The sequence below is a fragment of the Hordeum vulgare genome, chromosome 1H, assembly GCF_904849725.1.
Source record: "Hordeum vulgare subsp. vulgare chromosome 1H, MorexV3_pseudomolecules_assembly, whole genome shotgun sequence".
Lineage (NCBI taxonomy): Eukaryota > Viridiplantae > Streptophyta > Magnoliopsida > Poales > Poaceae > Hordeum > Hordeum vulgare.
In genome coordinates, this window is record NC_058518.1 from 333262356 (window position 1) to 333285470 (window position 23115).

The following is a 23115-nucleotide window of genomic DNA, read 5'->3' on the forward strand; positions in this document are numbered from 1 at the left end:
TAAAGGAAATCTCAAAACTAGTTAAAATCAATGAACCCAAAATGGCCTCAAGAAAAGTTCAAACTTTCTGATAAATCATGAAAGTAAATGAGCAATGAGGAACACCATTTTCTTGACACTTTAAGCATTTAAATAAATGCAAATAACTACTGGTTTCAAGTTTTAAATTTGAAATCAGAAACTTTAAATTTTCAAAAATGTTGAAAACTTTGGAAATGGTTGGGAATATTCCAACAAATATTCAGGTGTGTTTAAAATAGTTTTTACAAACCATTTTGGAGCTGAAATAAATAGCAAAATAATAGTTAGCAAAACAGAAACAAAATAGATAAGAAATAAGAGAAAGAAATGACTTACCTCTATTTGTCGCCGGCCTAGCCCACCAGGGGCTCCCTGGTCATCTTCCTCCTCCTGCCAGAAGGCAGGGGAGAAGATGAGCACGGCGGCTGAGCCGGCCACCTCCTGCCTGCCTGCTCGCTGCTGGAGGCCTCCAGGAGCGCCAGCGCGACGCCCACGTCTTCTAATCCTCCTCCCCGCGGCTCTATCTTCTCCCTAGGCCTCTCGATCCCCTTTCCCTCTCGGATCTCTCTCTCCCCGAAGCTCCGGTCGCCGTCGATTTGTCGTCTCCCGGTCCTCCCCGACCCTGCCGGCAGCCTCACAAGATCCGCCGTGAGCTCCTCTTCCTGTTCCCCCTCTTCCCGAGGCCTTCCCCCTCCTCTAACCACGTTAGCCGCCGGAGCCCGAAGGACCTCGTCGCCGGCCATGTCATTGTCGTCGTTGTGGTACTCGGCTCGCGAGGCCGAGCTCAGGAGTGAGCTCCTCGAGCTCTGTAGATGGCGTAGGCTCTCTCCCCCAGCTCGCTAGCCCCCTGCATCGGCACTTTCGTCGACGCCCGAGCCGCAGCCACCGCTGACCTCATCACTGGCAAGGATTCGGGTGACCACCGGGTCCAGCTCCACCCCATTTAGATGCGGCGTTTCACCAGCTACCTGTAGCTCTCTTCTGCACCCAAAACCAACGGCCGTAGCGCTGTCTGGCTCTCTCCGACGAGCCCTCCGCCGCGCCCGTGGTCGCCGCCGGCCATACACCGGTGGGGGCCGACGTGGCCAAGTTAATCTGGTAGTTTAGAGGCTTAAACTCTTGTTGACAGTGGGCCCAAGGCCAAGTCAACTTAGTTAAGGGGCCGGTCAGCGCGGGATTAACCCCAGAGAGGCTGACCAGTGGGTCCCCCCTGTCAGGTTTGACCTGAACAGGTCGGCTGACCTGCTGATGTCAGGCTGACGCAATAAAGAGATTTTTCAGTATAAGAATAATTCTAGAAATGTTTAAAACTTCAAAAATTCATAGAAATTAATCTGTAACTCCAATGAAAATAATTTATATATGAAAAAGTATCAGAAAAATTCAAGGAATCTGAATATGCTACTTTCAATCATGTTTGAAAAAGTTACAGAACCCAAACATGTAGATTACTGCATATGTCAACTCTTAAAAATACTTTATAAATGGAATATGAAAAGTAATTAAATTTCTTTTTGCTTGACATAATCAAACGTTGTTATAATAACAAACCAGTACCTTAACATGACATCTCCTGCATGCTAACATCAAGTTGATCTGAGCATCAGGTCGAATCAATTAAATCTGTATCCGAGAATACCTCGTTTGAATTGATATTTGAATTCAATTCAAATCAACTTCAAACCTAATACATGTTGATTATAATAGCATATCACTTTGCATTCTCATGACATGCTCATGAATCATCTTGATTGCATATGCTTGATATTGATTGTTGTCATTTCCTACGGTAGGCTCCGCTCCCCCGGATTCCACCGAATATCCGTCTGACGGATATTGTCCCTCCTCTGAGCAACAAGGCAAGAAACCCTTTTGATCATTCCGATAATTCCCATGTTCTTGCTCCTGCACTTATTTATTGCATTAGGATCAAATGCTTCAATTGCTTTTGCCACGTTAGTTGAACCCACCTCCTTTGCATGACCTAACCTTGTCACAGTAAATAGCCGAACCTTGCAACCTAGCATACGTGGTAGTTGCTTGAGCTATGATGTGCCTTATCCTTCTATGCATGCTATGCTTAGAGTTGTGTATGGTCTGTCATCTGGGAGATGAACAGAATTGTGAGAATGTGTTCGGTAAGCAAAGGTTGTGTGTTGAACCTGACTTGGTAAAGGTACCGGTGAAAGGCTGTGTAGGAGTACATGGCGGGTTGTTTCATTGGAACCGTCCATAGGAACTGAGTTTTGTGTATGTAATCCAAGACTAGATACTACCACACGTTGGGATACTTAATTGACCCTCTCGACTTATTAATCGCTTAGTACTCGGTCCAGGAGTTGCAAGTAGTTTCTGGTGTTTATAGTAATGCTGGAGGCCGTGCATGGTGCTAACCTGAGAGGTGGGCCGTGATGCGGTAGGCAGTGGCACGGTGTACCAAGTGGCACCGGATGGTGGGCTTGGGAACCCTGCTTACATCGTTTGGGGCCGTGGCGGAAACCTCGGCCGGACTTCCGTACGGGTTACTCTCAGATAGGCGATAAACCTGGACTAGGTACTAGTGTGGTTAACGGTCGTGGCCGACTCCCTCGCTAGGCTTCCGCTTGAAGGTTGCCGAGGTGCATGACGTGCACATGGCGTTAAGTGGCGAGAGCGTGTGTGACGAAGTACACCCCTGCAGGGTTATGATCTATTCGAATAGCCGCGTCCGCGGATATGGACTACTTGGAGACATATGTTGTTCATAGATAACTTCAACGGCTACTCATAAAATTGCCAAGATAAGCGTGAGTGTCGTGGACGGCATTTCCGTATGGAGATGAAATGATTCCACGATAGTGTATTTATGTGGTGTTAGTGGACTCGTGTGCGAGAAATTAAGTTGTCAAAATTATTTAAAAATGCAAGTTGTCTAGCCACGAGTCAAATGATGGCTTTCCGCATGAAACCCCACAATACCCTTTTGATACCTTGCATGAGTAGTTAGTTATCCTAAAGTCTTGCTGGGTACCTTCGTACTCATGTTTGCTTAATAAATGTTGCATAGGTTGCTAATGACCCTAATGGAGGGTTCTTCGTAGACATCGACGACGACGAGTAGCTGGTGTCCCAGCTACGATCGGGCCCTACGTTGGGTCTGTAGTATAGTCAGGCCATGTGCCTTCTAGTTGCCCTGTCTGTACTCAGACAGTTTAAACTCTTCAGCTGGCTTGTAACTGAATGACTGCTATTATGGGTCGTGAGACCCTTAATGTGTAATATTATGTGTGTGGCTCTTCCGAGCCTCTTAAATAAAGGTTGTATGTTTATGGTTATGTTGTGATGCCATCGATGTATCTATACATATCGGTATGCCATGCGTACGTGTGTCGTACTTGATGTGTATGGGGTTCGATTACTTAGTCGGGAACTTTAATAGCACTCCTTACCAGGAAATGCCCCTTTGTGATCCAATGAGCCTTGGTAGATCGCTACTGCTCCGGACACATTGGTTGACCGGCATGTGTCCTTCTTAGCTGTTGTGTTTGTCCCCTTTGGGGAAATGTCACGCGATGTAATGGAGTCCTTGTAGCTTGCTACGACTCGTCTACATTCGTTGATGACCGACACCTGCTTTGTTGGGTCTTGTATGCCTGTCCTTGTGCGGTACTGCCACTTTGGTTTATGACTAGACATGTCGATCCGCGTTCTTTGACATTGGAATGCTAGCGACACTATTGCATACGTGATTCAAAAGACGCAAACGGTCCCGGCTAAGGTAAGGCTGCAGCCGTGGAGTTAACCGTGCGTGAGACCGCAAAGGGATGCGATGTGTTACATGCTGGATTCCTATGGCTTAGGATCGGGGTCCCGACAACGTTGGTATCAGAGCCTGACTGACTATAGGATTACTAAGCCAAACTGGTCGAAGTTGAGTCTAGAATTGCTTTAGTTATATATAAGGGAATTGTTTGTGGGAGGGAACGTAAGACTCTTGTTCTCTTCTCAAGTTATTCTATTCTGGTCATCCTCGTCTTTTCTGCGGGAATTAAGGACTAGGTTACTCATCTTCTTCTAGGCTCGTGTTTTTGATCGGTAGATTATAGGACTACGGGTCAAGAGATATTGGGTTTCTTTCTTTCCTAGGAAAAAGGAAGTAAGTTTGATGATCAGAGAGTTGAACTTGATAGTTGAGTGGTTACGCTATTCCATTTTTGGGTTGTCTCAAAATTTGTTTTTGAGCATTTATAGCCGTTATGCTGCCCAATTTTTCATTCGGAGCTCTAATGCTTTTGCATTACTCTCTATTTACAGATGTCTGGCCGTCCTTCTCGTCAGGTGGTACATCTGAACAGGTGCATTGATGTACCGGGTCATACGGCCATGTTGGTCAGGGTGATGTCGGTGTGCGGTTACCGCTGGTACCCCGAGTACACAGTGGAGGAACAGTACCGAGACTTCAACCAGAGCCAGTACATCTGCACTGTTAGGGTATTTCCAGACTACCCTGGAGCTGAGAAGCCAGTCCATTGGTCCTATGGGTTGGGAGTCACTGTTGACATGGCAGTACAAGATGCTGCCTATTCAATGCTGACCATTATGAGAGCGAGACATGCACTGGTGCAGCATTCAGAGTTCTGCTATGTTCCGGCCTCTCAGCCTGGTGAAGAGGGATACCTCAGTGGGGTCTATTTTGATTCTTCTATGGAGGATCCACTACTGCAGTCCACTGTTGAGATGCTAGAGAACAGAGACAGGGATGCTCGTGCTCTCCGCATGGAGCTTTATGCTACCCGTGCCCGTTTGTGGACGGCTTTGACACAGCTGGCACCGGTAGTCCAGATAGGGTATGGAGAGATGGAGATGCTGAACCCTGTTAGGACCCATCTTCCGGCCCACGTTGACTGGCCAGCTATAGGAGGAGTCACACCTCTTCGGGGACCCCTCTTACCACCAGTCACGGGACCAAGGCCACATCCGTGTCCTTATGGATCCCAGGGATCTCAGGCTAGAGTGTTTCCTGATCCGCAGGTTGAGCTTCCAGGTCATGGAGGTAATCTCTATGAGATGTTCTATGCGGATGCCTAAGCTATGAGCGGAAGGATAGTATGGTAGTAGCCGTACGTTCACAGTCCTGCGTGAATTGTGAAGTATGCCTGTAATGTGAAATGAATTCCGGAGGCCTAGATAAATAATGTATAGGAAGCTTGTAAGCCTCTGATGAGTTGTTTCATAATTTCAGTAGTTTACTCTTCGAGTAAGTTTGTACTGAACTATGTAAGGGTGTGTATGAACCATGGTGTATATATAGCAGTTGCTTGTTACCATGCTGTTCGGATATTCATTTCCCCATTCCGTGTGTTCAGTACATTCTTAATCCATAGCTAGTATTGTTATGATATTGGTCTAAGCTATGAGTTTGTATGTCAGGATGGTGTTCACCAGGTTGAACCGTGCCCCTGGTCATGAGCAAGGCGAGGGTAGTCAAGCGTCGCAGGAAGACCTGCCTCATCCGCCCTCTCTGGCGGAACTGATGCTTGAGGCAGAGAGAAACAAAAGGGAGACCAATCGACTGTTAGAGCGTATTGAGCAGAATACGTCTCGACAGCCTAGGAATGCCGCAGTGTCCCTCAATGACTTTGTGAAGCTAAATCCTCCAAAGTTTCATCATTCTGTCGATCCCCTCGACGCTGATGACTGGCTGTGCAGCATCTCACGCAAGATTCGCTCTGCGAATGTGTCTGAGGCCGACAAGGTGACCTTTGCGGCGTATTTCCTGGAAGGACCCGCCAATCTGTGGTGGGAGAATTTTGAAGCTATGCGTCCCGCTGAACCAGTAGCCACATGGGCAGACTTCAGTGCAGCTTTTCGTCTGCACCATATTCCAGAGGGCCTGATGGACAGAAAGAGAGAGGAGTTCTGTGCCTTCACTCGTGGCAAGTTGTGTGTGGATGCCTATAGCCGCGAGTTCGGTAACCTCGCCCGCTATGCAACACAGGAGGTGTCTACTGACGCCAAGAAGCAAGCAAGATTCCGTAAGGGTCTGAGCCCTGAGCTTCATCGTGATCTGCGCCTCCATGAGTGTGCAAGCTTTCAAGCCCTGGTCAACAAAGCGATCAGTGCCGAGACTGGTCATTCTGACTTCGAAGCCACAAGGAAGCACTCCCGTGACTTCGGCTCGTCTTCTGGTTCCGCGTTTCCAAAACGCAGGCTGTGGGTTCCAAACAGTTATCTACCGCCAAGATACACTCCAAGGCCATCCTACGTGGCACCTCAGACGAATCAGGCCAACCCTCCAGCAAAAGCTTATGGTGGTCTAGCTAGAAATGCTGCACCACGTACCAACCAAGTGATATGCTATAAGTGTGGAGAACCAGGGCACTATTCCCCATGAGTGTCCTCAGAATGTGGGTGCCAAGCAACCCAGAAAGTCCGTCGGGCAAGCCAAGTCGGGCAAAGCTTACTATGTGAAGCCAACTCCTGTACGTGGCCGTGTGAACTATGTGTCAGCAGAAGAAGCTGCAGAGGATCCCGACGTCATGCTGGGTATGCTTCTTGTTAATCACCACCCAGCGTCCGTTCTCTTTGACACTGGGTCTTCTCATTCCTTCATTTCAGAAAGTTATGCACAGTTGCATAACATGTCTTTTTGTGATATGCCAATCTCATTGGTTGTCCAAACCCCTGGTAGTAAATGGCAAACCTCTAGGATAACCTATGACAATTTAATTCTAGTAGACAGGCTAGTTTTTCTAGCCTCATTGATAGCCTTGAAATCTTCGGATATTAATATCATCTTGGGCATGGACTGGATGTCAGCTCACTATGCCAAGATTGATACTCATTCTAGAAATGTCCAGCTTACCCATCCCTCGGGTGAGATAGTAAATCTCTCTACTCGAGTTGCCAAATGCCAACTCTATTCCTTAAATGCCAACCCTCTTCCGGAAATTGAAGACATTCCGGTAGTCCGTGACTTCCCGGATGTTTTTCCAAAGGAACTGCCAGGAATTCCACCTGACAGAGATGTAGAGTTTGTGATAGATCTTGTTCCGGGCACTATCCCAATAGCCAGAAGACCTTATAAGATGGCACCCCTGGAGCTAGCCGAACTTAAGAAGCAACTAGATGAGGCCTTCAACAAAGGTTTCATTCGTCCTAGCTCTTCTCCCTGGGCTTGCCCCGTCCTCTTCGTCAAGAAGAAAGACAAAATGGATCGGATGGTTGTAGATTACCGACCAGTTAATCTGGTCACCATAAAGAACAAGTATCCGCTCCCCAGGATCAACGATCTGTACGATCAGCTCGCTGGATCCTCAGTCTTCTCCAAAATGGATTTGAGGTTGGGATACCATCAAATCAAGATCAAGAACGGGGACATTCCAAAAACGGCTTTTGTTACTCGTTATGGCCAATACGAGTACACCGTCATGTCCTTCAGTTTGACCAATGCCCCAGCCACCTTCTCTCGACTGATGAATTCAATCTTCATGGAGTATTTGGATAAATTCGTCGTGGTATACCTCGATGATATTCTCATCTACTCGAAGAATGAACAGGAACATGCCGAGCATCTAAGGCTGGTATTGATGAAACTTCGAGAACATCGCCTTTATGCCAAGTTTTCAAAATGTGAATTTTGGTTACCAGAAGTGACCTATCTGGGTCACGTAATCTCTGGTAAGGGTATTGCTGTCAATCCCGAGAGAGTTCAAGCTGTCCTTGATTGGACTCAACCTGAATCGGTTAAGCAAGTTAGGAGTTTTCTTGGTCTAGCGAGCTATTGTCGCCGCTTCGTCGAGAATTTCTCCAAGGTTGCAAAGCCTCTAACTGAAGTCCTCAAGAAGGATAAAAAGTTCGAGTGGACACCACAGTGTGAGCATAGTTTTCAGGAACTGAAAAGATGCCTGACTTCCGCACCTGTGTTGCTACCACCAGATTTTTCTAAGGACTTTGTTATCTACTGCGACGCCTCGCGACAAGGATTAGGTTGCATTCTCATGCAAGATCGTCATGTGATCGCATACGCATCTCGACAGTTGCGTCCACATGAGGATAATTATCCCACACATGACCTTGAGCTTGCAGCTGTGGTCCATGCACTAAAAACCTGGCGACATTACCTTCTGGGTAATCGTTGTGAAATATTCACTGATCACCAAAGTCTGAAATATATCTTCACCCAGCCGGATTTGAATCTCAGGCAAAGACGGTGGGTTGAGTTGATCTCGGATCACGACTTAGGGATAACTTACACCCTGGGGAAGGCCAATGTTATGGCCGATGCACTAAGTCGTAAATCTTATTGTAACAATTTGATGCTACAACAAGGTCAACCACATCTCCATGAGGACTTTCGGAAGTTGAATCTTCATATTGTTCCTCAAGGATTCCTTTCTACCCTGGTGGCGAAGCCTACTCTTAGGGATCAAATCATAGCCGTGCAGGCCTATGATAAGGGTATATCCTGGATCAAGGAGAATATTGCTAGCGGCAACGCTAGGGATTTCTCCATCAATGAGAAAGGTGTTGTGTTCTTTCAGAACCGTTTAGTGGTTCCCAAGAGCAAACGTCTGTGGCAATTGATCCTTAAGGAGGCTCATGATTCTCCTCTCACCATTCATCCCGGTAGTACTAAGATGTATTAGGACCTACGCCAGAGGTTCTGTGGACTAGGATGAAGAGAGAAATTGCTGAGTTCGTTGCTAACTGCGATGTTTGTCGTCGAGTTAAGGCAGAACATCAAAGGCCTGCTGGCACCATTCAACCTCTAGCTATTCCTGAATGGAAATGGGATAAAGTTAGCATGGATTTCATTACCGGATTTCCCAAGACCAAGAAAGGAAATAATGCTATCTTTGTGGTCATCGACCGTCTTTCCAAAGTGGCTCATTTTCTTCCTGTTCGTGAGAGTATAACAGCTAGCCAGCTAGCAGAGTTATATATCTCTCGAATAGTGTCTCTTCATGGTGTTCCCCTGGAGATTAACTCGGACCGTGGGAGTATCTTTACTTCTCGCTTCTGGGAAAGTTTTCAGAATGCCATGGGGACTCACTTATCTTTTAGCACTGCTTTCCATCCCCAATCAAGTGGTCAAGTAGAAAGAGTGAATCAAATCCTAGAAGATATGCTCAGATCTTGTGTTATATCGTTTGGTATGAATTGGGAGAAGTGCCTTCCATTCGCCGAATTCCCTTATAACAATAGTTATCAATCAAGCTTGGGCAAAGCCCCTTTTGAAGTTCTCTATGGACGAAGATGTCGAACACCTCTTAAATGGTCAGAAACCGGAGAGAGGCAACTCTTTGGCCCGGATATGATCCAGGATGTAGAAGAGCAGGTTCGCATTATTCGTGAAAAGTTGAAAACAGCCCAGTCTCGTCAAAAGAGCCAATATGATCGTCATCATAAGGCTGTGACCTTTGAAGTTGACGAGAAGGCTTACCTTCGGGTTACACCTTTGAAGGGTACCCATCGTTTCAATATAAAAGGCAAGTTGGATCCTCGTTACATCGGTCCTTTTCACATTCTTGCCAAACGAGGAGAAGTTGCCTACCAGTTGGAACTTCCTCCGCATCTTTCCAAGGTTCATGATGTCTTCCATGTCTCGCAACTCAGGCGTTGCTTTTCGGATCCTATCCGTGAAGTGGACCACAAAACGCTTGATCTCCAAGATAACCATTCATACCGAGAATACCCCGTGCGTATTCTTGATCAAGCTGAGCGTACCACTCGACGTCGAAACCTCAAGTTTCTTAAAGTTCAATGGTCAAATCATTCTGAAATGGAGGCAACTTGGGAAAGAGAGGATCGTCTCCGACTTGAGTATCCTGGGTTATTCCCGACGACTTCTAAATCTCGGGACGAGATTCCTTTGTGTGGGGGTGAGTTGTCACATCCCTAACCCCTTAAGCAAGTTAGTCTTGTGCTCATGTCTTCTTTGCATTGCATCTAAGAAATCTTCAACAAGAACAAAGAAAGAGGTGAAGGAAAAAAACTCAAACCCTAGCCACTTCTTCAAATAAAGGAAATCTCAAAACTAGTTAAAATCAATGAACCCAAAATGGCCTCAAGAAAAGTTCAAACTTTCTGATAAATAACAAACCAGTACCTTAACATGACATCTCATGCATGCTAACATCAAGTTGATCTGAGCATCAGGTCGAATCAATTAAATCGGTATCCGAGAATACCTCGTTTGAATTGATATTTGAATTCAATTCAAATCAACTTCAAACCTAATACATGTTGATTATAATAGCATATCACTTTGCATTCTCATGCCATGCTCATGCATCATCTTGATTGCATATGCTTGATATTGATTGTTGTCATTTCCTTCGGTAGGCTCCGCTCCCCCGGATTCCACCGAATATCCGTCTGACCGATATTGTCCCTCCTCTGAGCAACAAGGCAAGCAACCCTTTTGACCATTCCGATAATTCCCATGTTCTTGCTCCTGCACTTATTTATTGCATTAGGATCAAATGCTTCAACTGCTTTTGCCACGTTAGTTGAACCCACCTCCTTTGCATGACCTAACCTTGTCACAGTAAATAGCCGAACCTTGCAACCTAGCATACGTGGTAGTTGCTTGAGCTATGATGTGCCTTATCCTGCTATGCATGCTATGCTGAGAGTTGTGTATGGTCTGTCATCTGGGAGATGAACAGAATTGTGAGAATGTGTTCGGTAAGCAAAGGTTGTGTGTTGAACCTGACTTGGTAAAGGTACCGGTGAAAGGCTGTGTAGGAGTACATGGCGGGTTGTTTCATTGGAACCGTCCATAGGAACTGAGTTTCGTGTATGTAATCCAAGACTAGATACTACCACACGTTGGGATACTTAATTGACCCTCTCGACTTATTAATCGCTTAGTACTCGGTCCAGGAGTTGCAAGTAGTTTCTGGTGTTTATAGTAATGCTGGAGGCCGTGCATGGTGCTGACCTGAGAGGTGGGCCGTGATGTGGTAGGTAGTGGCACGGTGTACCAAGTGGCACCCGGATGGTGGGCTTGGGAACCCTGCGCACATCATTTGGGGCCGTGGCGGAAACCTCGGCCGGACTTCCTTACGGGTTACTCTCAGATAGGCGATAAACCTGGACTAGGTACTAGTGTGGTTAACGGTCGTGGCCGACTCCCTCGCTAGGCTTCCGCTTGAAGGTTGCAAAGGTGCATGACGTGCACATGGCGTTAAGTGGCGAGAGCGTGTGTGACGAAGTACACCCCTGCAGGGTTATGATCTATTCGAATAGCCGCGTCCGCGGATATGGACTACTTGGAGACATATGTTGTTCATAGATAACTTCAACGGCTACTCATAAAATTGCCAAGATAAGCGTGAGTGTCGTGGACGGCATTTCCGTATGGAGACGGAATGATTCCACGATAGTGTATTGTTGTGGTTTTAGTGGACTTGTGTGCGAGAAATCAAGTTGTCAAAATTATTTAAAAATGCAAGTTGTCTAGCCACGAGTCAAATGCTGGCTTTCCGCATGAAACCCCACAATACCCTTTTGATACCTTGCATGAGTAGTTAGTTATCCTAAAGTCTTGCTGAGTACCTTCATACTCATGTTTGCTTAATAAATGTTGCAGAGGTTGCTAATGACCCTAATGGAGGGTTCTTCGTAGACATCGACGACGACGAGTAGCTGGTGTCCCAGCTATGATCTGGCCCTACGTTGGGTCTGTAGTATAGTCAGGCCATGTGCCTTCTAGTTGCCCTGTCTGTACTCAGACAGTTTAAACTCTTCCGCTGGCTTGTAACTGAATGACTGCTATTATGGGTCGTGAGACCCTTCATGTGTAATATTATGTGTGTGGCTCTTCCGAGCCTCTTAAATAAAGGTTGTATGTTTATGGTTATGTTGTGATGCCATCGATGTATCTATACATATCGGTATGCCATGCGTACGTGTGTCGTACTTGATATGTATGGGGTTCGATTACTTAGTCGTGAACTTTAATAGCACTCCTTACAAGGAAATGCCCCTTTGTGATCCAATGAGCCTTGGTAGATCGCTACTGCTCCGGACACATTGGTTGACCGGCATGTGTCCTTCTTAGCTGCTGTGTCTGTCCCCCTTTGGGGAAATGTCACGCGATGTAATGGAGTCCTTGTAGCTTGCTACGACTCGTCTACATTCGCTGATTACCGACACCTGCTTTGTTGGGTCATGTATGCCTGTCCTTGTGCGGTACTGCCACTTTGGTTTATGACTAGACATGTCGATCCGGGTTCTTTGACATTGGAATGCTAGCGACACTATTGCATACGTGAGTCAAAAGACGCAAATGGTCCCGGCTAAGGTAAGGCTGCAGCCGTGGAGTTAACCGTGCGTGAGACCGCAAAGGGATGAGATGTGTTACAGGCTGGATTCCTATGGCTTAGGATCGGGGTCCCGACAACTGGACTGAGGATGATAAGGAGATGCAACTCTGTGGTTGACATCATACTTAGCTAGCATCTTACGGAAAACACCATGAATGAAGTGTGAACCGCCATCAGTCATCAAGTATCTAGGGACTCCAAATCTTGTGAATATGACTTCTTTAAGCATCTTAATAGAGGTGTCGTGATCAGCATTTTTAGTGGGGATAGCTTCTACCCACTTATTAACGTAATCCACAGCAACTAAGATGTGAGTGTACCCATTGGAACTCGGGAAGGGTCCCATATAATCAAAGCCCCAGACATCAAATGGTTCAATGACAAGTGAATAGTTCATAGGCATCTCCTGACGCTTACTGATGTTCCCTATCCTTTGGCACTCGTCGCAAGACAAGACAAACTTACGGTCATCCTTGAAGAGAGTGGGCCAATAGAAACCTGATTGCAATACCTTATGGGCAGTTCTATCTCCAGCATGGTGTCCTCCGTAGGCTTTAGAATGACACTTCTGCAGGATCAGTCCCAGTTCATGTACAGACATACAACATCTACTAACACCATCTACTCCTTCCTTATAAAGGCGAGGATCATCCCAATAGTAGTGTCTCAAATCAAAGAAGAATTTCTTCTTTTGTTGATAGGTGAAACTAGGTGGTATGTATTTGGCTACGATATAATTTGCATAATCGGCATACCACGGTGCACTAAGTGAAGTGAAGATGACATTTAGTTGCTCATCAGGAAAGTTTTCATCAATTGGTAGTGTGTCATCAAGGACATTCTCTAGCCTAGACAAGTTATCTGCTACAGGGTTATCAGCACCCTTTCGGTCAACAACGTGCAAATCAAATTCCTGTAGCAGGAGAACCCATCTGATCAGCCCAGGCTTAGCGTCCTTCTTCTGCATGAGGTACTTAATAGTAGCATGATCAGAGTGAATAGTGACTTTGGAGTCAACTATGTAAGATCTGAACCTTTCACATGCAAACACGACTGCTAAAAATTCCTTCTCTGTAGTGGCATAGTTTCTTTGGGCACTATCTATAGTTTTACTAGCGTAGTGAATGACATTCAACTTCTTGTCAACTCTTTCTCCTAGAACAGCACCAACAACATAATCACTAGCGTCGCACATGATTTCAAAGGGCAAGTTCCAGTTAGGTGGTTGAACAATAGGTGCGGTAATCATGGACCGTAGAGGCTAGCAAATTAAGGAAAGGTAAGAGTGTGTACAATCATGGACTCACATTAGTCATAAAGAACTCATATACTTATTGCAAAAGTTTATTAGCCCTCGAAGCAAAGTACTACTATGCATGGCCCTAGGGGAGGTTGGTAGGAGTCAAACACCGCACACCCCTGACCTCCACACAAAGATAGACAATCAAGGATAAATTGTGCTCCAACTTCCCGGCATAACGAGAGACTATACGTGCATGCTTCAGGAATCACAAACCTTAACACCAATATCCTTACTAACCACAACCGTTTACTAATACCTCCCACATATTCCATCTCTCTATCGCAAAACTGTTGCAAGGAATCAAAGATATCATATTCAGTGATCCATAAGTTTTATGTAGAATTTTATGACTACCCATGCAAATGACCAATTCCTGTTGACTCTCTAAATAAATATAAGTGAAGCATGAGAGTTTAATTCTTTCTAAAAAAATATCATGCTCTAATAAGTATAAGTGAAGCAATAGAGCATTCTACAAACAACGGTTTTCTATGTGAAGAGAAACACACAATCCAAACTTCAAATGATATAAGTGAGGCACATGAAGCATTCTATAAATCCACCTCCCAAAAATCACATAAGTTCCAAAATAGTTCTCCGTAAATTTTTATCATGTTTGGACTTCATTTGATATGGATTTTCTACGATACGAAAAACATGCAAAAAAAGGAACTAGCACTAGGCACTAGATCAATAGGTTAGTCGCATAAATCATATAAAAAGTTGCCAAAAGTATGTGAAAGTTGTATAATACTGGCATGAAGCAATAAAAAATTATAGATATGACGGAGACATATCAGCATCCCCAAGCTTAATTCCTTCTCGTCCTCGAGTAGGTAAATGATAAAAAAATTGATGTGGAATGCTACCTAGCATAAACTTGATCATATATCTAAGCATGGCATGAATATTAAGACATAAGTGTTTCAAAGAAATAGTCTATAATTTGACATAAAGACACCAATACTCAGGCGTCCCAATAAACAATCATGTCTTTCAAAATATCAACGCTAAAGAAAGCTATCCCTACAAAGTCATATAATCTTGTCATGCTCTGGCTTCTTAACATAAAGTATACATCATGTACTATCCCGGTGTCAGCCAAGCAATTCGTTCATACTTTTGAATGCGCTTGAGATTTTTCAACCCTCACGCAATACATGAGTGCAAGCCATGGATATAGCACTACAGGTGGAATAGAGTATGATAATAGGGGTAAATAGAGAGAAGACAAAAAAAGTAAGAAAGTCTCACATCAACGCGACTAACCAACGGGCTATGGAGACGCCCATCAATTGATATCAATTTGAGGAGTAGGCATTGCCATGCAACGAATGCACTAAGAGCTATAAGTGTATAAAAGCTCCATATGAAAACTAAGTGGGTGTGCATCTAATCCTATAATGAGAAATTCCCACCGGTATATGAAAGTGACAACATAGGAGACTCTCCATATGAAAAACATGGTGTTACTTTGAAGCATAAGTGTGGAAATAGCATGCCCCTTCTCTCTTTTTCTTTTTTCCTTTTTTATTTTTTTATTTCTTTATTTCTTTTTATTTTTATTTTTATTTCCTTTTTTATATTTTTTCTCTCATTGTCCAGAGTCTCATCCCGACTTGTGGGGGAATCGTAGTCTCCGTCATCCTTTCCTCAGTGGGACATGCTCTAATAATGAATACTGATGATCATCACACTTCTATTTACTTATAACTCAAAAGAAATAAAAATTACAACTCGATACCTAGAACAAAATATGACTCCACATGAATGCCTTTGGCAGTGTACGAGGATGTGCAATGATCTAGTGTAACATGTATAAAAATGATGCATGGTGGCTGAGCCACAATTACTATGTCGGCTATATGATCATGCAAAGCAATACGACAATGAATGCTCAAGTCAAACGGAGGCAGTGGAAACTGCATGACAATATATCTTGGAATGGCTATGGAAAGGCCATAATAGGTAGCTATGGTGGCTATTTTGAGGAAGATGTAATAAGGCGTATGTGTGGTAGAGTGTATCATATCACGGGGTCTGGATGCACCTACGAGGTTTGCACCACGTCTCGAGTTGAGAAAGGGCAATGCACGGTACCGTAGAGGCTAAAAAATTAAGGAAAGGTAAGAGTGTGGACAATCATGGACTCACATTAGTCATAAAGAACTCATATACTTATTGCAAAAGTTTATTAGCCCTCGAAGCAAAGTACTACTATGCATGGCCCTAGGGGGAGGTTGGTAGGAGTCATACACCGCACGCCCCTGACCTTCACACAAAGATAGACAATCAAGGATAAATTGTGCTCCAACTTCCCGGCATAACGAGAGACTATACGTGCATGCTTCAGGAATCACAAACCTTAAAACCAATATCCTTACTAACCACAACCGTTTACTAGTACCTCCCACATATTCCATCTCTATATCGCAAAACTGTTGCAAGGAATCAAACATATCATATTCAGTGATCCATAAGTTTTATGTAGGATTTTATGACTACCCATGCAAATGACCAATTCCTGTTGACTCTCTAAATAAATATAAGTGAAGCATGAGAGTTTAATTCTTTCTAATAAATATCATGCTCTAATAAGTATAAGTGAAGCAATAGAGCATTCTACAAACAATGGTTTTCTATGTGAAGAGAAACACGCAATCCAAACTTCAAATGATATAAGTGAGGCACATGAAGCATTCTATAAATCCATACTCAAAAGATATAAGAGAAGTGCAATGAGAATTCTATAAATCAACCATGGACTATACCAAACCAGCATGGTGCATAAAATAAAAAATGAAAACTAAATGCAAAAGACGCTCCAAGATTTGCGCATATCACATGAACGAAGCAAAGATGAAAACATACCGATACTTGTTAAAGAAAGATGGGATGCCTTCCAGGGCATCCCCAAGCTTAAACGCATGAATCTCCTTGAATATTTACTTGCGGTGCCTTGGTAATGCCCAATCTTGAGCTCTTGCCTCTCCTCCTTCTCCTCATATCGATACTTCCTCGATCTTTGATCACTTCATCCACACAAAACTCAACAGAAACCTCGGTAAGATCCATTAGTATAATAAAGCAAATCACTACTCTAAGTACTGTTGAAAACCAATTCATATTTTGTTTTCTCATTGTAGCTACATTAATATAACTTTTCCATGGCTTATACCACCGATAAAAATCGATAGTTTCATCAAAACAAGAAAAACGATGCATCAAAAACAGAATCTGTCTTAAACAGGACAGCCTGTAGCAATCTGAACATCTACCATACTTTTGGTACTCCACAAATTATGAAAAATTAGGAAAGTATAACAAATATGTATAGCAAGACTGTGCAAAAACTTTCAGAACCATTTTACATTCCAGTAAACAAATGAAAATTCACGCGCTACAACCAAAGTTTATGTTTCTGCACCGCACATACTAACAAGCAATCTACCCATCCTAAAGGTAAATCTTGGCGCATTTTTTTATAAACAATGGATTTGTACAAGGGGATAATTATTTTTGTGAGAATCTTCATGAAAAAATATACATTGTTTCCATGAGCATGAACACAAATGTTCAAGGTCGACGCTCACTTCACCAATGCATCACCTTTCAATCGCTTCTCTTTTTGTGAAGTTTTAAGTTCCCCTATATATTTTTTGTTTTTAAACTTTATAAAAGCACTCAACATAATTAAATGAATCTCTAAAACTTCCGGGTTGTCTCCCTGGCAGCGCTTTCTTTCAAGCCATTAAGCTAGGCATAACGTTCTCAACTAATGGATCCACCCGGATCCCAAGGTATATCAAAGCCAATTTGAATTAGCAATGATTTGGCATTTAGTAGTGAGCACAAAGCAACATATATCAAGCTATGACAAAGTATAACTCTCTTCCTATGCATCGGCATATCGTACAAGAAAAATTCATGCACATCAAGTAAAGGCCAATACATAGCATAAGCAGTTTCTTGCAATTTTATCGTGTTGGAAACATAAAGAGGCGGATATGTAGTTCCTCTCTCATAATAATTGCAAGTAGGAGAAGAAAGCACATATATATTATATTCATCAAAATCATCATGTGTAGTGGTAAAAGGTAACCCATCAATATAATCCTTAACGAGTGCTAACTTCTCCGATATAGTGTAGTTTGGAGAATTCAAAAAGAATATAGGACTAAAATGTGTGGGTCCAACAATAACAATTTCATTCTTAATATAAGGAACAATAGCAAGTTCATCTCCAATAGCATAATTCATATTGGCATCTTGGCCACAAGCATAGCAAGCATCATTAAAAAGGGATATTTCAAACGAATCAACGGGATCATAGCAATTATCATAGCATTCATCCTCCGGTAAGAACGAAGCGACGTTAAACAATGTATGAGTTGAATAATTCCTCTCATTAGAAGGTTGGTACGGGTGATCAATCCGCTCTTCCTCCTTTCGTTCTTCGCTCTCCTCATCATCTTTTTCATCCAATAAGCTCACAGTTTCATAAATTCCTTCTTCCATAGACTCCTGCAAAATATTAGTCTCTTCTTGGACAACGGAGACTTTCTCAATAAACGCATCAATATCGGAATTGTATTTATAATTATCATAGAAATATTTAAGGATAACAAAATTTTCAGGTCTATAAATTAAATCATCAAAATCTTCAGACTTTTTAAACAAAGATTCAATTTCATAAGCGCCCTTAAAAGCAACAAATTCTTCTATTCGTTTCACATCATAGTAATCACATATACCATTAGCATAAGAAGCCAAGGTTTCATTATCATTAAATTTGCATGAAAAGGGAAGGTGTGGAGAATTCATCCTAGAGAAACAAGTAAAATCATTTCTCTCGCATAAATCCCAAGCATACCAATGCAACATATCAATGTTTGAGGAGGGCACAAGACACCAGGGCGCGTCTGGGGCCTCTCGCGCGCCCTCGTGGGTTGTGGGCCCTCCAAGCCCCCGTTTGCGTTGATTCCACCTCCCAAAAGTCACATAAGTTCCAAAATAATTCTCTGTAAATTTTTATCATGTTTGGAATTCATTTGATATGGATTTTCTGCGATACGAAAAACATGCAAAAAAAGGAACTGGCACTGGGCACTAGATCAATAGGTTAGTCGCATAAATCATATAAAAAGTTGCCAAAAGTATGTGAAAGTTGTATAATACTGGCATGAAGCAATAAAAAATTATAGATATGACGGAGACGTATCAGCATCCCCAAGCTTAATTCCTGCTCGTCCTCGAGTAGGTAACTGATAAAAAAAATTGATGTGGAATGCTACCTAGCATAAACTTGATCATATATCTAAGCATGGCATGAATATTAAGACATAAGTGTTTCAAAGCAATAGTCTATAATTTGACATAAAGACACCAATACTCAGGCATCCCAATAAACAATCATGTCTTTCAAAATATCAACGCTAAAGAAAGCTATCCCTACAAAGTCATATAATCTTGTCATGCTCTGTCTTCTTAACATAAAGTATACATCATGTACTATCCCGGTGTCAGCAAAGCAATTGGTTCATACTTTTTAACGCGCTTGAGATTTTTCAACCCTCACGCAATACATGAGTGCAAGCCATGGATATAGCACTACAGGTGGAATAGAGTATGATAATAGGGGTAAATATAGAGAAGACAAAAAAAGTAAGACAGTCTCACATCGACGCGGCTAACCAACAGGCTATGGAGATGCCCATCAATTGATATCAATTTGAGGAGTAGGGATTGCCATGCAACGAATGAACTAAGAGCAATAAGTGTATAAAATCTCCATATGAAAACTAAGTGGGTGTGCATCTAATCCTATAATGAGAAATTCCCACCGGTATATGAAAGTGACAACATAGGAGACTCTCCATATGAAAAACATGGTGTTACTTTGAAGCACAAGTGTGGAACTAGCATGCCCCTTATCTCTTTTTCTTTTTTCCTTTTTTTCTTTTTTATTTCTTTTTCTTTTTATTTTTATTTCCTTTTTATATTTTTTTCTCTCATTGTCCGGAGTCTCATCCCGACTTGTGGGGGAATCCTAGTCTCCGTCATCCTTTCCTCACTCGGACATGCTCTAATAATGAATACTGATGATCATCACACTTCTGTTTACTTATAACTCAAAATAAATAAAAATTACAACTCAATGCCTACAACAAAATATGACTCCACAAGAATGCCTTTGGCAGTGTACGAGGATGTGCAATGATCTAGTGTAACATGTATAAAACATGATGCACGGTGGCTAAGCCACAATTACTATGTCAGCTATATGATCATGCAAAGCAATACGACAATGAATGCTCGAGTCAAACGGAGGCAGTGGAAACTGCATGACAATATATCTTGGAATGGCTATGGAAAGGCCATAATAGGTAGCTATGGTGGTTGTTTTGAGGAAGATATAATAAGGTGTATGTGTGATAGAGTGTATCATATCACGGGGTTTGGATGCACCTGCGAGGTTTACACCACGTCTCGAGTTGAGAAAGGGAAATGCAGGGTACTGTAGAGGCTAGCAAATTAAGGAAAGGTAAGAGTGTGTACAATCATGAACTCACATTAGTCATAAAGAACTCATATACTTATTGCAAAAGTTTATTAGCCCTCGAAGCGAAGTACTACTATGCATGGCCCTAGGGGGAGGTTCGTAGGAGTCAAACACCGCACGCTCCTGACCTTCACACAAATATAGACAATCAAGGATAAATTGTGCTCCAACTTCCCGGCATAACGAGATACTATACGTGCATGCTTCAGGAAACACAAACCTTAACACCAATATCCTTACTAACCACAACCGTTTACTAGTACCTCCCACATATTCCATCTCTATATCGCAAAACTGTTGCAAGGAATCAAACATATCATATTCAATGATCGATAAGTTTTATGTAGGATTTTATGACTACCCATGCAAATGACCAATTCCTGTTGACTCTCTAAATAAATATAAGTGAAGCATGAGAGTTTAATTCTTTCTAAACAATATCATGCTCTAATAAGTATAAGTGAAGCAATAGAGCATTCTACAAACAACGGTTTTCTATGTGAAGACAAACACGCAATCCAAACTTCAAATGATATAAGTGAGGCACATGAAGCATTCTATAAATCCATACTCAAAAGATATAAGAGAAGTGCAATGAGAATTCTATAAATCAACCATAGACTATATCATACCAGCATGGTGCATAAAATAAAAAATGAAAACTAAATGCAAAAGACGCTCCAAGATTTGCGCATATCACCTGAACGAAGCAAAGATGAAAACTTACCGATACTTGTTAAAGAAAGATGGGATGCCTTCCAGGGCATCCCCAAGCTTAAACGCTTGACTCTCCTTGAATATTTACATGGGGTGCCTTGGTAATCCCTAATCTTGAGCTCTTGCCTCTCCTCCTTCTCCTCATATCGATACTTCCTCGATCTTTGATCACTTCATCCACACAAAACTCAACAGAAACCTCGGTAAGATCCATTAGTATAATAAAGCAAATCACTACTCTAAGTAATGTTGAAAACCAATTCATATTTTGTTTTCTCATTGTAGCTACTTTAATATAACTTTTCCATGGCTCATACCATCGATAAAAATCGATAGTTTCATCAAAACAAGAAAAACGATGCATCAAAAACAGAATATGTCTCCCCGACCCTTCTCTCGTGGTCGTGCATGGCCTGCATGGGTGGTTCTACGTTGGATCTGGATTTCTCGCACGGCTTGGCTTTCTCTCATGAGGTTTATCGCCACTCGGGTTTTACGGTGCACCCTATGAATCATCGTCGCCCTTTCATTATGGTGATTTCCTTTGGTCGTCACGTGTTCCGGCTCTCGCCTGACACAGTCGCTGCAGCTCTGGAATCGGTGATTGGAGGATCGGCTATCGAGTTTCGGGTTTCTCAAATCACAGATTCGGTTTTCTCCTTCAAGGTCTCCTACATGCAAGTTGGTTTTCACATTCTGGAATTGCGTTCTTTCAAGTGCTCAAGTTTTAAGTGTTTCTTCCATCTTTGGGGACATGGAGGTCCTAATTGGCGTCGGGAATTTGCTCTGTGGAAGAAGCAATGTGATGCGGAGTGGATTATTGTGAGCCCCTCTAAGAGGAGAGCCTCTTTAGGTCTGATGGCCATGCATTCCAGACCACTTAAGTCTTCTCTCAAATCTGGATCTTCTGTTCGCAAGAAGCTATCTTTTGCATCCCTTCAGCAATATGAGGTTTGCAAGGGCTATAGGTATCCTGTTTGCCATGATGAGCTAGTCACTCTTGAGCAGGTTGGTTATTCGGTGCCTTCCCCCGAACGTGTCATCATTCCTGCACCACCGCCAGCGGAACTCCGGTGGATGGAAGCCACGCCGCATATTACGTTTGGTACAGTTTCTTGCCAAGTTTCATCTCCCGGTTCTTCCGGCGAGGATTTTCAAACTGCCAAAATTTTCAGAACTTCCCACGTGCAGCAACAAGCCACAACTGATCCAGCCGAGATTCATGGTACTTTGAATGATGGGAATCAATTTTCGGTGGCAAGTTTGGATTCTGGGCAAATTTCCTCTCTCATTAATGAGCCTGTTGAGGTTTTTCCTTCCCCTGGGCCCGAACCTAATTGCACGATGGATATTCCTTCCTCTCAGGAGGCCCATCTGGCCTTTGACGAACTCATTAATAGTATGGTTGACGATATCTTTTCTTGCTCTATTTGCAACTCTCGGGGCCATCTAGCTGCAAACTGTATGACTTCGCCTGGATGCTCTGACAACACGGTGGGCCACGCACGATCTAGAGGAGCCTCTTTTATGCGTAATAATTGTCTTACTTGGAACTGTAAGAGACCCACCACCTCCACTGTCGCTGATATCTCAGGATCTGCTGATACTCTTGGTGAAACAGAAACCCCTGCGACACAGTTCCGTCCTGTCTCATCGCCGTCGCCTCCTCGAACTCCCTCAGAGACACCACCGGTCACTCCGCCACCGCCTCCAACAATGGCGAACTTTGAGCTTGATCCTGAGTTCTTCCTCCCGCCTGGTCACAATATCATTGATGGAGGGGTCGACCGGCTGCCTCGGACTTACACCACGCCGGCAGTACCCATCACCAGACGTCACGAGTGCTTCGTCATCGCTGCCGTCCATCCAGCGCCGCCGGCTGACGAGGTGATTCAGGTACGGCAAGAAGTTGCTGCTCTTCTCTTGCATCAAGGGTTACATGTCCGGTCTGCTCAACCTTGGATTGAGGGAGTTGGTTTGTTTGAGCTCCGGGATGCTGCTGAGAGTTATGCCGTGGTCCACATGGTTCCGCAGCCAGTTGCTCAAAACTCTGTTGTGCGCTTCATGCGTCATGATCAGGGCCTTGGGTTCCGCGGCCAAGAGGGTTTTCGTCAGGGCTGCCTCATGCTTTTGGGGGTCCCGTTGGACTTCCGCAATACTGAAGATCTTAGGGCGGCTGTTAACACCTTCGGGGAGTT